This window comes from Trachypithecus francoisi, unplaced genomic scaffold (genome assembly GCF_009764315.1).
Source record: "Trachypithecus francoisi isolate TF-2019V2 unplaced genomic scaffold, Tfra_2.0 Lachesis_group8, whole genome shotgun sequence".
In the NCBI taxonomy this organism is placed as follows: domain Eukaryota; kingdom Metazoa; phylum Chordata; class Mammalia; order Primates; family Cercopithecidae; genus Trachypithecus; species Trachypithecus francoisi.
The window spans coordinates 59,889,826-59,906,497 of record NW_022681473.1 but is presented as its reverse complement, the minus strand read 5'-3'; the positions used below and the strand labels follow the sequence as shown (position 1 = coordinate 59,906,497).

Here is a 16,672-nt window from a genome sequence, read left to right as displayed (position 1 = left end):
GTCACACATCAGAAAGCAATCTCTCAGAAACCTTCTCTCTATTTATTATCTGAGGATATTTCCTTTATCACCATGGGCCACTATGACCTCCCAAATATCACTTTGCAGATTCCGTGAAAAGTGTGTTAGCAAACTGCTTCCTGAGGACTAAGCTGTAACTCTGTGAGATGAATTCACAGATTACCCAGGAGTTTCTCAGAAACGTTCTTTCACGTTTTCAACTGATGATATTTCCTTTCTCAGCGTAGGCCTCAATGCGATCCAAAGAAGCCCTCCTGAGGTTCCTCAAAGACAGTGCTAATGGACTGCTGCATGACACATAAGTGTAACTCTGAGAGATGAATTCAGACATCACCAAGAAGTTTCTAGGAAAGCTTCGTTGTAGTTTTCATTTGAGGATATTTCCTTTGTGACCATAAGCTTCATTGCGCTAAGAAGTATCCCATTGAATATGTCCAGAAAACTGTGTTAGCAAACTGATCACTGAACAGAAACGTGTAATTCTGTGACCCTCATTCACACATTGCAATGCAGTTTCTCAGAAGCCTTCCATCCCATTTTGATCTGAGGATATTTCCTTTTTCACCATAGCCCTCCATGAGCTCCCAAATATCACTTTGCAGAATCCACGACAACAGTGTTAGCAAACTGTTGCAAGAACGGAAGGGTGGAACTCTGCGTGATGAAGTCACACATCAGAAAGCAATCTCTCAGAAAGCTTCTTTCTAGTTATTATCTGAGGATGATTCCTTTTTCACCATGGGCCCCAATGGGCTCCCAAATATGACTTTGCAGATTCGAAGAAAAGAGTGTTAGCAAACTGCTTCCTCAGGACTAAGCTGTAACTCTGTGAGATCAATTCACAGATCACAAAGAAGTTTCTCAGAAGGCTTCTTTCATGTTGTGAACTGATGATATTTCCTTTATCATCGTAGACATCAATGCGATCCAGAGAAGCCTTTCTAAGGTTCCTCAGAGACAGCGTTATTGGACTGTTGCACGAAATATAAGTGTATCTCTGTGAGATGAATTCACACCTCACCAAGAAGTTTCTAATAAAGCTTCTTTCTAGTTTTCATGTGAGGATATTTCCTTTGTCACCGTAAGCTTCATTGCCCTAAGAAGTATCCCTTTGCAGAATTTCAGAAAACTGTGTTAGCAAACTGATCACTGAAGAGAAACGTGTAAATATGTGAATTGCATTCACACATCGCAATGCAGTTAAACAGAAGGCTGCTTTCCCGTTTTGATCTGAGGTCTTTTCCTTTTTCACCATAGCCCTCCATGAGCTCCCCAATATCAATTTGCAGAATCCATGACAACAGTGTTAGCAAACTGTTCCAAGAAGGGAAGGGTGGAACTCTGTGTGATGCCATCACACATCAGAAAGCAATCTCTCAGAAAGCTTCTTTCTAGTTATTATCTGACGATATTTCCTTTTTCACCATGAGCGCTGGGGCTCCCAAATATCACTTTGCGGATTCCACGAAAAGAGTGTTAGCCAACTGCTTCCTGAGGACTAAGCTGTAACTCTATTAGATGAATTCACAGATCACAAAGAAGTTTCTCAGAAAGCTTCTTTCACGTTTTGAACTGATTATATTTCCTTTCTCAGTGTAGGCCTCAATGCGATCCAAGGAAGCCATTTTCAGGTTACTCAAAAACAGTGTTAATGGACTGCTAAATGAAACTTAAGTGTAACTCTGTGAGATGAATTGACACATCACCAAGAAGTTTGCAAGAAAGCTTCCTTCCAATTTTCATCTGAGGATATTTCCTTTGTCACCGAAAGCTTCCTTGCGCTAAGAGGTATCCCATTGCAGATTTCCAGAAAACTGTGTTAGCAAACTGATCACTGAAGAGAAACATGTAACTCTGTGAGTTGCATTCCACATCGCAATGCCGTTTCTCAGAAGGCTTCTTTCCAGTTTTGATCTGAGGATATTTCCTTTTTCACCATAGCCCTCCATGAGCTCCCAAATATCACATTGCAAAATCCACGACAACAGTGTTAGCAAACTTTGCCAAGAAGGGAAGGGTGGAACTCTGTGTGATGAAGTCACACATCAGAAAGCAATCTATCAGAAAGCTTCTCTCTAGTTATTATCTGAAGATATTTCCTTTTTCACCATGGGCCCCTATGGGCTCCCAAATATCACTTTGCAGATTCCACGAAAAGAGTGTTAGCAAACTGATTCCTGAGGTCTAAGTTGTCACACTGTGAGATGAATTCACAGATCACAAAGAAGTTTCTCAGAAAGCTTCTTTCACGTTTTGAACTGATGATATTTCCTTTATCAGCGTAGGCCTCAATGCGATCCAAAGAATCCCTTCTCAGTTTCCTAAAGGACAATGTTAATGGACTGCTGCAAAAAACACAAGTGTAACTCTGTCAGATGAATCCACACATCACCAAGAGGTTTCTAAGAAGTCTACTTTCTATTTTTCCTCTGAGGATATTTCCTTTGTCACCTTGAGCTTCGTTGCGCTAAGAAGTATCCCATTGCAGATTTCTAGAAAATGGTGTTAGCAAACTGATCACTGAAGAGAAACGTGTAACTCTGTGAGTTGCATTCACACATCCCTATGCAATTTCTCAGAAGGCTTCTTTCCAGTTTTGATCTGAGGATATTTCCTTTTTCATCATAGACCTCCACGAGCTTCCAAATATCACTTTGCAGAATCCACGACAACAGTGTTAGCAAACTGTTCCAAGAAGGGAAGGGTGGAACTCTGTGTGATGAAGTCACACATCAGAAACCAATCTCTCAGAAAGCTTCTCTCTAGTTATTATTAGAGAATATTTCCTTTTTCACCATGGGCCCCTATGGGCTCCCTAATATCGCTTTGCAGATTCCACGAAGGGAGTGGTAGCAAACTGCGTCCTGAAGTCTAAGTTTTAACTCTGTGAGATGAATTCACAGATCACAAAGAAGTTTCTCAGAAAGCTTCTTTCACGTTTTGAATGATGGTATTTCCTTTCTCTGCGTAGACCTCAAAGGGATCCAAAGAACCCCTTCTCAGTTTCATCAAAGACAGTGTTAATGGACTGCTCCATGAAACATAAGTGTAACTCTGTGTGATGAACTCACACATCCCCCAGAAGTTTCTAAGAAAACTTCTTTCTAGTTTTCATCGGAGGACATTTCCTTTGTCACCGAAAGCTTCATTGCACTAAGAAGTATCCCATTGTTTCCTAGGGAGCAAGATGGCCGAATGGGAACAGCTCCAGTCTCCAACTCCCAGTGCGAGAGACACAGAAGACCGGTGATTTCTGCATTTTCAACTGAGGTACTGGAGTCATCTCACTAGGGAGTGCCGGACAATCGGTGCTGGTCCGCTGGTGCAGCCTGACCAGCGAGAGCTGAAGCAGCATGAGGCATCACCTCACCTGGGAAGTGCAAGGGGGAAGGCAGTCCCTTTTCCTAGCCAGGGGAACTGAGACACACAACACCTGGAAAATAGGGTAACTCCCTACCCAATACTGCGCTTTAAGCAAACAGGTACACCAGGAGAATATATACCACACGTGGCCAGGAGGGTCCCATGGGCACAGAACCTCCCTCATTGCTAACACAGCAGTCTGTGGTGATCTATCCACAAGGCAGCAGCGAGGCTGGGGGAGTGGCGCCCGCCATTGCTGAGGCTGAAGTAGTTAAACAAAGCCGCTGTGAAGCTCCAACTGGGTGGAGATCACAGCAGCTCAAGGAAGCCTTTCTGTCTGTGTAGACTCCACCTCTGGGGACAGGGCAAAGCTGAAGACCAACAGGGGAAGCAGCGGGGGCCTGTGCAGACGTGAACGACTCTTTCTGACAGCTTTGGGGAGAGTGGTGGATCTCCCAATGTGGAGGTTGAGACCTGAGAACGGACAGACTGCCTGCTCAGATGGGTCCCTGACCCCTGAGAAGCCTAGCTGGGAGACATCCCCCACTAGGGGCAGTCTGACACCACACACCTCACAGAGTGGAGTACACCCCTGAGAGGAAGCTTCCAAAGGAAGAATCAGACAGGTACACTCGCTGTTCAGCAATATTCTATCTTCTGCAACCTCTGCTGCTGATACCCAGGCAAACAGGATCGGGAGTGGACCTCAAGCAATCTCCAACAGACCTATAGCTGAGGGTCCTGACTGTCAGAAGGAAAATTATTAAACAGCAAGGACACTTATACCAAAACCCCATCAGTACGTCACCATCATCAAAGACCACAGACAGATAAAACCACAAAGATGGGGAAAATGCAGGGCAGAAAAGCTGGAAATTCAAAAAATAAGAGCGCATCTCCCCCTGCAAAGGACCGCAGCCCATCGCCAGCAACGGATCAAAGCTGGTCAGAGAATGACTTTGACAAGATGACAGAAGAAGGCTTCAGTCCATCCAACTTCTCAGAACTAAAGGAGGAATTACGTACCCAGCACAAAGAAACTAAAAATCTTGAAAAAAGATGGAAGAATTGACAGCTAGACTAATTAATGCAGAGAAGGTCATAAACGAAATGACAGAGCTGAAAACCATGACACGAGATATACGTGACAAATGCACAAGCTTCAGTAATCGACTCAATCAACTGGAAGAAAGAGTATCAGCGATTGAAGATCAAATGAATGAAATGAAGCGAGAAGAGAAACTGAAAGAAAAAAGAAGAAAAAGAAATGAACAAAGCCTGAAAGAAGTATGGGATTACGTAAAAAGACCAAATCTACGTCTGATTGGGGAGCTTGAAAATGAGGGTTAAAATGGAACCAAGTTGGAAAACACAATTCAGGATATCATCCAGGAGAACTTCCACAACCTAGTAGGGCAAGACAACATTCAAATTCAGGAAATACAGAGAACTCCACAAAGATACTCCTTGAGAAGAGCAACTCCAAGACACATAATTGCCAGATTCACCAAAGTTGAAATGAAGGAAAAAATCTTAAGGCAGCCAGAGAGAAAGGTCGGGTTACCCACAAAGGGAAGCCCATCAGACTAACAGCAGATCTCTCGGCAGAATCTCTCCAAGCCAGAAGAGAGTGGGGGCCAATATTCAACGTTCTTAAAGAAAAGATTTTTAAACCCAGAATTTCATATCCAGCCAAACTAAGTTTCATCAGTGAAGGAGAAATAAAATCCTTTACAGATAAGCAAATGCTTAGAGATTTTGTCACTACTAGGCCTGCCTTAAAAGAGACCCTGAAGGAAGCCCTAAACATGGAAAGGAGCAACCGATGCCAGCCATTGCAAAATATGCCAAAATGTAAAGACCATCGAGGCTAGAAAGAAACTGCATCAACTAACGAGCAAAATAATCAGTTACTATCATAATGACAGGATCAAGTTCACACATAACAATATTAACATTAAATGTAAATTGACTAAATGCTCCAATTAAAAGACACAGACTGGCAAACTGGATAAAGAGTCAAGACCCAACAATCTGCTGTATTCAGGAGACCCATCTCACATGCAGAGACATACATAGGCTCAAAATAAGAGGATGGAGGAAGATCTACCAAGCAGATGGAGAACAAAAAAAAGCAGGGGTTGCAATCCTAGTCTCTGATAAAATAGACTTTAAACCATCAAAGATCAAAAGAGACAAAGAAGGCCATTACATAATGGTAAAGGGATCAATTCAACAGGAAGAACTAACTATCTTAAATGTATATGCACCCAATACAGGAGCACCCAGATTCATAAAGCAGGTCCTTAGAGACTTACAAAGAGACTTAGACTCCCATACAATAATAATGGGAGACTTCTACACTCCACTGTCAACATTAGACAGATCAACGAGACAGAAAGTTAACAAGGATATCCAGGAATTGAACTCATCTCTGCAGCAAGCGGACCTAATAGACATCTATAGAACTCTCCACCCCAAATCAACAGAATATACATTCTTCTCAGCACCACATCGCAGTTATTCCAAAACTGACCACATAATTGGAAGTAAAGCACTCCTCAGCAAATGTACAAGAACAGAAATTATAACAAACTGTCTCTCAGACCACAGTGCAAGCAAACTAAAACTCAGTACTAAGAAACTCAATCAAAACCGCTCAACTACATGGAAACTGAACAACCTGCTCCTGAATGACTACTGGGTACATAACGAAATGAAGGCAGAAATAAAGATGTTCTTTGAAACCAATGAGAACAAAGATACAACATACCAGAATCACTGGGACACATTTAAAGCAGTGTGTAGAGGGAAATTTACAGCACTAAATGCCCACCAGAGAAAGCAGGAAAGATCTGAAATTGACACTCTAACATCACAATTAAAAGAACTAGAGAGGCAAGAGCAACACATTCAAAAGCTAGCAGAAGGCAAGAAATAACTAAGATCAGAGCAGAGCTGAAGGAGATAGAGACACAAAAATCCCTCCAAAACATCAATGAATCAGGAGTTGGTTTTTTGAAAAGATCAACAAAATTGACAGACCGCTAGCAAGACTAATAAAGAAGAAAAGAGAGAGAGGAATCAAATAGACGCAATAAAAAATGATAAAGGGGATATCACCACAGACCCCACAGAAATACAAACTACCATCAGAGAATACTATAAACACCGCTACGCAAATCAACTTGAAAATCGAGAAGAAATGGATAATTTCCTGGACACTTACACTCTCCCAAGACTAAACTAGGAAGAAGTTGAATCCCTGAATAGACCAATAGCAGGCTCTGAAATTGAGGCAACAATTAATAGCCTACTCACCAAAAGAAGTCCAGGACCAGATGGATTCACAGCTGAATTCTACCAGAGGTACAAGGAGGAGCTGGTACCATTCCTTCTGAAACTAGTCCAATCAATTGAAAAAGGGGGAATCCTCCCTAACTCATTTATGAGGCCAAAGTCATCCTGATACCAAAGCCTGGCAGAGACCCAACAAAAAAAGAGAATTTTAAACCAATATTCCTGATGAACATTGATGCAAAAATTCTCAATAAAATACTGGCAAACCGGATTCAGCAGTCATCAAAAAGCTTATCCACCATGATCAAGTGGGCTTCATCCCTGGGATGCAAGGCTGGTTCAACATTTGCAAATCAATAAACGGAATCCTGCATATAAACAGAACCAAAGACAAGAACCACATGATTATCTCAATAGATGCAGAAAAGGCCTTTGACAAGATTCAACAGCCCTTCATGCTAAAAACGCTCAATAAATTCGGTATTGATGGAACGTATCTAAAAATAATAAGAGCTATTTATGACAAACCCACAGTCAATATCATACTGAATGGGCAAAAACAGGAAGCTTTCCCTTTGAAAACTGGCACAAGACAGGGATGCCCCCTCTCACCACTCCTATTCAACATCGTGTTGGAAGTTCTGGCTAGGGCAATCAGGCAAGAGAAGGAAATAAAGGGTATTTAGTTCAGAAAAGAAGAAGTCAAATTGTCCCTGTTTGCAGATGACAAGACTGTATATTTAGAAAACCCCATTGTCTCAGCACAAAATTTCCTTAAGCTGTTAAGCTACTTCAGCAAAGTCTCAAGACACAAAATCAATGCACTAAAATAACAAGCATCCTTATACACCAGTAACAGACAAACAGAGAGCCAAATCATGAATGAACTCCCATTCACAATAGCTTCAAAGAGAATAAAATACCTAGGAATCCAACTTACAAGGGATGTAAAGGACCTCTTCAAGGAGAACTACAAACTACTGCTCATTGAAATAAAAGAGGACACAATCAAACGGAAGAATATCCATGCCCATGGAAAGGAAGAATCAATATTGTTAAAATGGCCATACTGTCCAAGGTAATTTAATTCAATGCCATCCCCATTAAACTACCAATGACTTTATTCACAGAATTAGAAAAAAAATTCTTTAGAGTTCACATGGAACCAAAAAGAGCCTGCATTGCCAAGACAATCCTAAGCAAAAAGAATGAAGCTGGAGGCATCATGTTACCTGACTTCAAACTATACTACAAGGCTACAGTAACCAAACAGCATGGTACTGGTACCAAAACAGAGAGAGATCAATGGAACAGAACAGAGTCCTCAGAAATAATACCACACATCTACCGTCATCCGATCTTTGACAAACCTGAGAGAAACAGGAAATGGGGAAAGGATTCCGTGTTTAATAAATGGTGCTGGGAAAATTGGCTAGCCATAAGTAGAAAACTGAAACTGGATCCTTTCCTTACCCCTTATACGAAGACTAATTCAAGATGGATTAGAGACTGAAATGTGAGACCTAATACCATAAAAACCCTAGAAGAAAATCTAGGTAGTACCATTCAGGACATAGGCATGGGCAAGGACTTCATGTCTAAAACACCAAAAGCAACGGCAGCAAAAGCCAAAATTGACAAATGAGATCTCATTAAACTAAAGAGCTTCTGCATAGCAAAAGAAGCTACCATCAAAGTGAACAGGCAACCTACAGAATGGGAGATAATTTTTGCAATCTACTCATCTGACAAAGGGCTAATATCCAGAGTCTACAAAGAACTCAAACAAATATACAAGAAAAAAACAAACAACCCCATCAAAAAGTGGGGAAAGGATATGAGCAGACATTTCTCAAAAGAAGACATTCATACAACCAACAGACACATGAAAAAATGCTCATAATCACTCGCCATCAGAGAAATGCAAATCAAAACCACAATGAGATACCATCTCACAACAGTTAGAACGACAATCATTAAAAAAATCAGGAAACAACAGGTGTTGGAGAGGATGTGGAGAAATAGGAACACTTTTACACTGTTGGTGGGATTGTAAACTAATTCAACCATTATGGAAAACAGTATGGCAATTCCTCCAGGATCTAGAAGTAGATGTACCATATAACCCAGCCATCCCACTACTGGGTATATACCCAAAGGATTATAAATCATGCTGCTATAAAGACACATGCACACGTATGTTTACTGCGGCACTATTCACAATAGCAAAGACTTGGAATCAACCCAAATGTCCATCTGTGACAGACTGGATTAAGAAAATGTGTCACATATACACCATGGAATACAATGCAGCCATAAAAAAGGATGAGTTTGCATCCTTTGTAGGGACATGGATGCAGCTGGAAACCATCATTTTTAGCAAACTATCACAGGAACAGAAAACCAAACACCGCATGTTCTCATTCATAGGTGGGAACTGAACAATGAGATCACTTGGACTCGGGAAGGGGAACATCACACACTGGGGCCTATCATGGGGAAGTGGGAGGGGGAAGGATTGCATTGGGGAGTTATACATGATATAAATGATGAATTGATGGGTGCCCACGAGTTGATGGGTGCAGCACACCAACATGGCACAAGGATAAATATGTAATAAAGCTGCACGTTATGGACATGTACCATAGAACTTAAAGTATAAAAAAAAAAAAAAAAGAAATAGCCCATTGCAGATTTACAGAAAACAGTGTTAGCAAAATGCTCAGTGCAGAGAAATGTGTAACTCTGTGAGTTGCATTGACGCATCGCAATGCAGTTTCTCAGGAGGCTTCTTTCCTGTTTTGTTCTGAGGATATTTCCTTTTTCACCATAGCCCTCCATGAGCTCCCAAATATCACTTTGCAGAATCCACGACAACAATGTCAGAAAACTGTTCCAAGAAAGGAAGGGTGGAACTCTGTTTGATGAAGTCACACATCAGAAAGCAATCTCTCAGGTAGCTTCCCTCTAGTGATTGTCTGAGGATATTTCCTTTTTCACCATGGGCCCCTATGGGCTCCCAAATATCACTTTGCAGATTCCACGAAAAGAGTGTTAGCAAACTGCCTCGTGAGGACTCTGTTGTAACTAAATGAGATGAATTCACAGATCACCAAGAAGTTTCTCAGAAAGCTTCTTCCACGTTTTGAACTGATGATATTTCCTTCATCAGCGTAGTCCTCAATGCGATACAAAGTAGACCCTCTCAGGTACCACAAAGACAGTGTTACTGGACTGCTCGATGAAATATATGTTTAACTCTGTGAGATGAATTCACACATCACCAAGAAGTTTCTAATGAAGTTTTTCACTAGTTTTCATCTGAGAATATTTCCTTTGTCACTGCAAGCTTCATTGAGGTAAGAAGTGTCCCATTTCAGATTTCAGGAAAACTGTGTTAGCAAACTGATTACTGAAGAGAAACGTGAGACTCTGTGAGTTGCATTCACACATTGCAATGCAGTTTCTCAGAAGGCTTCTTTCCATTTTTGATCTGAGGATATTTCCTTTTTCACCATAGCCCTCTGTGAGCTCTCAAATATCACTTTGCAGAATCCAAGACAACAGTGTTAGCAAACTGTTCCAAGAAGGGAAGGGTGGAACTCTGTGTGATGAAGTCACACATCAGAAAGCAATCTATCAGAAAGCTTCTCTCTAGTTATTATTTGAGGATTTTTCCTTTCTCACCATGGGCCCCTATGGGTTCCCAAATATCACTTTGCAGAATCCACGACCACAGTGTTAGCAAACTGTTCCTAGAAGTTAAGGGTGGAATGCTATGTCATGTATTCACACATCAGAAAGCAATCTCTCAGAAAGCTTCTCTCTAGTTATTATCTGAGGATATTTCCTTTTTCACCATGAGCCCCTATCGGCTCCCAAATGTCACTTTGCAGAATCCACGAAAAATGTGTTAGCAAACTACTTCATGAGGACTTAGCTGTAACTCTGTGAGCTGAATTCACAGATCACAAAGCAGTTTCTCAGAAAGCATCTCTCACGTTTTAACTGATGATATTCCCTTTCTCAGCGTAGGCCTCAATGCGATCCAAAAAGCCCCTCTCAGCTTCCTCAAAGACAGTGGTAATGGTCTGCTCCATGAAATATAAGTGTAACTCTGTGAGATGAATTCACACATCACCAAGAATTTTCTTAGAAAGCTTCTTTCTAGTTTTCATCTGAGGATATTTCCTTTGTCATTGTAAGCTTCATTGAGCTAAGAATTATCCCATTGCACATTTCTAGAAAACTGTTTTAGGAAACTGATAACTGAAGAGAAACGTGTAACTGTGTGAGTTGCATTCGCACATTGCAATGCAATTTCTCAGAAGCCTGCTTTCCAGTTTTGATCTGAGCATATTTCCTTTTTCACCATAGCCCTCCATGAGCTCCCCAAAATCACTTTGCAGAATCCTCGACAACAGTGTTAGCAAACTGTCCCAAGAAGGGAAGGGTGGAACTTTGTGTCATGAAGTCACACATCGGAAAGCAATCTCTCAGAAAGCTTCTGCCTAGTCATTGTCTGAGGATATTTCCTCTTTCACCGTGGGTCCCTATGGGCTCCCAAATATCAGTTTGCATATTCCACGCAAAGAGTTTTAGCAAACTTTATCCTTATGACTAAGCTGTACCTCTGTGAGGTGAATTCAGAGACCACAAAGAAGTTTCTCAGAAAGCTTCTTTCACATTTTGAACTGAGGATATTTCCTTTCTCTGTGTAGGCCTCAATGCGATCCAAAAAGCCCCTCTCAGCTTCCTCAAAGACAGTGGTAATGGTCTGCTCCATGAAATATAAGTGTAACTCTGTGAGATGAATTCACACATCACCAAGAATTTTCTTAGAAAGCTTCTTTCTAGTTTTCATCTGAGGATATTTCCTTTTTCACCATGAGCCCCTATCGGCTCCCAATGTCACTTTGCAGAATCCACGAAAAATGTGTTAGCAAACTACTTCATGAGGACTTAGCTGTAACTCTGTGAGCTGAATTCACAGATCACAAAGCAGTTTCTCAGAAAGCTTCTTTCACATTTTGAACTGAGGATATTTCCTTTTTCACCATGAGCCCCTATCGGCTCCCAAATGTCACTTTGCAGAATCCACGACCACAGTGTTAGCAAACTGTCCCAAGAAGGGAAGGGTGGAACTTTGTGTCATGAAGTCACACATCGGAAAGCAATCTCTCAGAAAGCTTCTGCCTAGTCATTGTCTGAGGATATTTCCTCTTTCACCGTGGGTCCCTATGGGCTCCCAAATATCAGTTTGCATATTCCACGCAAAGAGTTTTAGCAAACTTTATCCTTATGACTAAGCTGTACCTCTGTGAGGTGAATTCAGAGACCACAAAGAAGTTTCTCAGAAAGCATCTCTCACGTTTTAACTGATGATATTCCCTTCTCAGCGTAGGCCTCAATGCGATCCAAAGAAGCCCTTCTCAGGTTCCTCAAAGAGAGTGTTATTGGACTGCTCCACGAAATGTCCCGACCTGCAGGGTAGTTGAACAGAACCTGGAAGGGGGAGTGGGAATGGAGGAGACAAGAAAACACGAGAAATGGAGAGAAGACAAATAGCCTGATCAAGTCTCGTTTATTAAGTGCAGGGTCATGCCTTATATAGGTTGGCAGAGGAAGAGGTTGGCCAGGGTGGTGACAGGGGGCCGGGTCTTCTCAAATTACAATTGCGCATGCTCCGTGGGTTTGTAATTTTCCCAGGCGTGGGATCGCGCTTGCGCCGTAGGCTGCATATCTTCCTGGGCGGGAAAATGTCTGTGTGCTTGCTGTAAAGTGTGGCACACGCGGGAACAGTTTAAGCGCGCACGGGAAATACTTAGGTGCGGGTAGGAAAAGCTTTGGGGTTGCGCAGGAACAGTTTAGGCGCACGCAGGAAGGATCCACAATAAGGAACCCGGAAATGTGCCGTCTTGTCTCCACTTTGCAGAGATCAAGCAACAGTGGTCGGCTAATTCCGGGCCTCATGGCTCTGGACAGGTCCCCCTTTTTTATATATAATTACGGCTAGTAGGTTGTCCCTCGGGAACTGCCCCGGTCTTAGGTTGGAGTAATGCATCTCATCACTGGTACCCGTCACAGGATTAGGCAGTAGCTTATGACGGTCCTCCTGTCTTAGGTTAGTGAGAGATGACACTCTCTGACCGGTCATTGGCTGTCCAGTGCAGCACATAGGGAAGGTGGTCATAATGGGTGTGAGTATGAAACATCGTGATATTCTTGCTCTAGGTGATGATAATGGACCTCTATAGGCTTCACTTGGATAGCCTCGACTTGTTGCTTAATGAATGTCAAGAGCTTATTGAAGACCAAAGGTTCTACAGAGAGTAAGAGCAATAGGCAAAGCAGGGGGCCCAGGGATGGCATAAGATAGGGAAGGAGTCCATGGAACCCAGTCCAAAACGGGTTATTGGTTATTTCTTTTCATCGTTTTTCTAGGTCTTCTTGTAGAGGCCTGATTTTATCTCTGACGATCCCGGATTTGTTGGCATAGAAACAGCACTTCTCCTGTAAAGCCAAGCAGATGCCTCCCTGTTCTGCAGTTAGTAAATCTAGGCCTCTTCTATTTTGGAGCACTACTTCTGCCAGAGAATCTACCTGATCTTGTAAATCTTGTATAGTAATTGAAATGGCCTGCATATCTGAGATCAATTGGTGAGACAATTTGGTTTATTGAGTAACAGAAACCCCTAGGCCTGTAGCCCCAGTTGCTACGGCAGTAGTTATGCCTAATCCTGCAAGTAAGGGGATAAATTGTATTGCCCTTTTGTTTCTTCCTAAAAAGTGATCTATAGCTGGGATAGGTACAGGTTCATCTCCAGGGATAATGTCTATGGCAAAAGTGTGGCTAAGACACAGTGTCCTGTCCAGTTAGTAGGTAAATAGGTATAAGCCCTATTATTGCCACATATAAAAACGGAGCTGTTTGGGGCACACAGTGATTGGGAAATATTTACTATGGTGGAACAATTATTGAATTGATTCAATCCTACATCAAGGTCGTAAGTGTTATTAAGGGGAGGGGAGTAGATGCAAGAGGAACTAGGAAATTCTAAAGGCTGTACTTTAAGGGGAGGAATTATGGTGCAAGGGGTATTGGATGTATAATTTAAGTCATTGCTGGGTATGGCAAGAGGAACGGGATCTCCTGATTGCAGACACAGCCAGCAGTCATTAGCCAGACTAGAGTTGGAATTGTTAAGCAGGTATCAACTTTCTCTTTCCCTTGGGCTTTGGGCAAGGCCAAGGGGTGGTAGTGAATTTCCGGGTACAGGGACCTTTGCAACTCTTCAAGTTTTTTGTATACCCTAATTTCTCGGACCTTGTCTCGTGGTCCTCCTCCGTCAGAGATATGAAGAGGGGGGTGAATATTCCAGCAGACAGGCTGTCCTACAATTCCAGTACAGCCAGCTGATACAAGGTTATTGGTATTTCCTACAACTGTAGGGACACTACTGGCCCCTATAGTGGGGGTTCTAGATCTTGTTAAGATAGCAGTATAGTATGTTTTACTGCCAAATGTACATTCTAGATAAGTAGTGTAGCAGGAACTATGCATAGCAGTCTCAAATGTGTCACAAGGGCAGGTTGTGGTATCCCCTCCACTAAATATACTTGGGGTTGACACACACCTCCACTTAAGAGAGTCACTAGACAGGTATGCTGTGTAAGCGGAGCAGGACACAGCTGAGATGTACGTATTTGGAAGGGAGGTCACATATCCCCCTAAACAATCACAGGGCTTACCGTATCATTGTCCTATATATTTACGGGCCTCATGGGGATTACCAAAGCTGGCATATACCTGGAGTGCTTGGCAAATCAGCACCATGGTCCAGAGGGGCTTGTAGTTGAAGTTCATCTCTGCAACAGAGGAAAAGAGTACTCTCAGGGAGAAAATTGCTCCCTGGATTGGTTATTGTTAGGTATCTGTCTTACCAGTCACTCTGGCAGTCATCTGGCTGCATCATGAGTTTGAGAAAAACACAAACTGAGCCTCTTCCCCAGATAACAACTGGGTCTGGACCATGCCATGTTTGTCTAAGGGTCTTTCCTCTTAACCATGGCAAATTGTTTTTTGGACTCGGAATGCCAAAATCGATCAGCTGCTGATCTGTTCAGGTTATCCAAATTTTAAAAATTTAAAATAAAAAGGTGTGATTAAGGATATTTCTAGGGGTGCCTTAGTAGGGTACCATTCTCCCTTTTTTATTTTGTCAATGGTGGTTTTTAAGGATAGGTGTGCTCTTTCAACTATTCCTTGTCCTTGAGGGTTATATGGAATTCCAGTAATGTGTTTTATTTGTAATTTAAGACAAAAGTCTCCAAAGGCTTTGGAGTATAGCCAGGACCATTGTCTGTTTTTAGTTATTTAGGCTTTCCAACTATGGAAAACAGTGTAGTAAATGAGCTATAACATGTTTGGTAGCTTCTCCTGTTGTAAGGTGGCTAGTAAATCCACTAATGTATCTATACATACATGGACGTATTTTAAGTTACCGAATTCTGAATAATGAGTGACATCCATTTGCCAGATCATGTTAGGAACTAGTCCTCTTGGGTTAATTCCTAAATGGGGGACTGGCAGGTGTGTTATACAGGTCTGACATTGTTTAACTATTTTCTTGCTTGTTCTCTAGTTATTTTAAACATCAGTCTCAAAGTTTGAGCATTAAGATGGTGTAAGGCATGAGTAGCCTGTGCTTGGGCTAGGTTTGTATTTGTAGCTATGGCTACCGTCTTGGTTGCCATATCAGCCAGTTGGTTGCCCTGGGATAGAGGTCCTGGTAATCCTGAATGAGCTCTAATGTGTCCAAGAAAGAAGGGTGTTGTTCTATTAGGTATTAATTGTTGGCATTGTAAAAATAACTTGGCTATATGTGACACATGCTTAATTTGTGCTACTGTCTCAAGTAGAGCTATTGAGTGAACTAAGTATGCACTGTCGGTATAAATATTAAGAGCCTGATTAGGGAAGGCTGACAGCACCACGATTAGGGCCTACAATTCTACTAGCTGAGCCAAAGTATGGCTGGTTTTGAATTTAACAGTGGTGTCAGCAAAGGTATATGCAGCAGTTCCTGTGGATTACCCATCAGTGAATACTAATAAGGCATTGTCTAAAGGTGTTTTACTGATGACATGAGGGAAGACAAAAGCATGTAGTTTACAAAATTGAATAAGCTTGTTTGGCAGGTAATGGTTATCTAAGTTACCAGCATAAGAGGCGCAAGCAATTGGCCACGTTTCAGTATTTTGCATCAACCAATGGATTTGTGGCTTAGAATAAGGTTGTATGATTGTAAAAGGTTCAATTCCAAAATATTTTTTGCTATTGTCTCTACCTAAGATGATTAAATCTGCTATGGCATCATAATAGGCGAGTAATACCTTTTTGGGTGACGAAGGCAAGTGGACCCACATAATAGGGTTATTTTGCCAGAATAAACCAGTATGTGTCAGTGTTGTGTTAAAGATTAAAAAGATTAATGACTGTGAATAGTCTATGTTAGTAACAAATTGTTCAGCAATGGCCGCCTCCACTCTATTAAGTGATAAAAGAGCTTCTTTTGATAACGACCTAAGGGACTTAGGGTTGGGGTCACCTCTCAGGGTGTCGAATAAAGGTTTTAAGTCTCCCGTGGTGAGTTTTAAGTATGGTCGGAGCCAATTTATGTCTCCAAGGAGCTTTTGGAAATCATTGAGGGTTTGTAACTGATCTTTACGGATAACTGCCTTTTGATTAGTAATTTTAGGTCCATTTATCTGAAAACCTAAATATGTATAAGGGTCTTGTAGTTGTATTTTTTCTGGAGCTATTTGTAACCCCGCTGTGGTTAGTTCCTGTTTGAGTTGAGCAAAACACTGTAAAACTTGTTCTCCCATTTTTCCTGCTATGAGGATGTCATCCATATAGTGTATAATATACATTTGTTTCCATGTCTCTCTAACTGAGTGTGTGGCTGTAGCCACATATTTTTGA

General features: G+C 41.8%; 1 long non-coding RNA gene across 1 annotated transcript; it reads right to left on the bottom strand.

The window, feature by feature from the left end:
• Positions 1-1,904: 1,904 nt before the first annotated feature.
• Positions 1,905-14,723, bottom strand: LOC117080115. Its single transcript, XR_004435721.1, has 3 exons — positions 14,437-14,723; positions 7,297-7,298; positions 1,905-1,917 (listed from the first exon to the last, which is right to left on the bottom strand). It is a non-coding gene; the product is annotated as an uncharacterized LOC117080115 (long non-coding RNA).
• Positions 14,724-16,672: the final 1,949 nt, after the last annotated feature.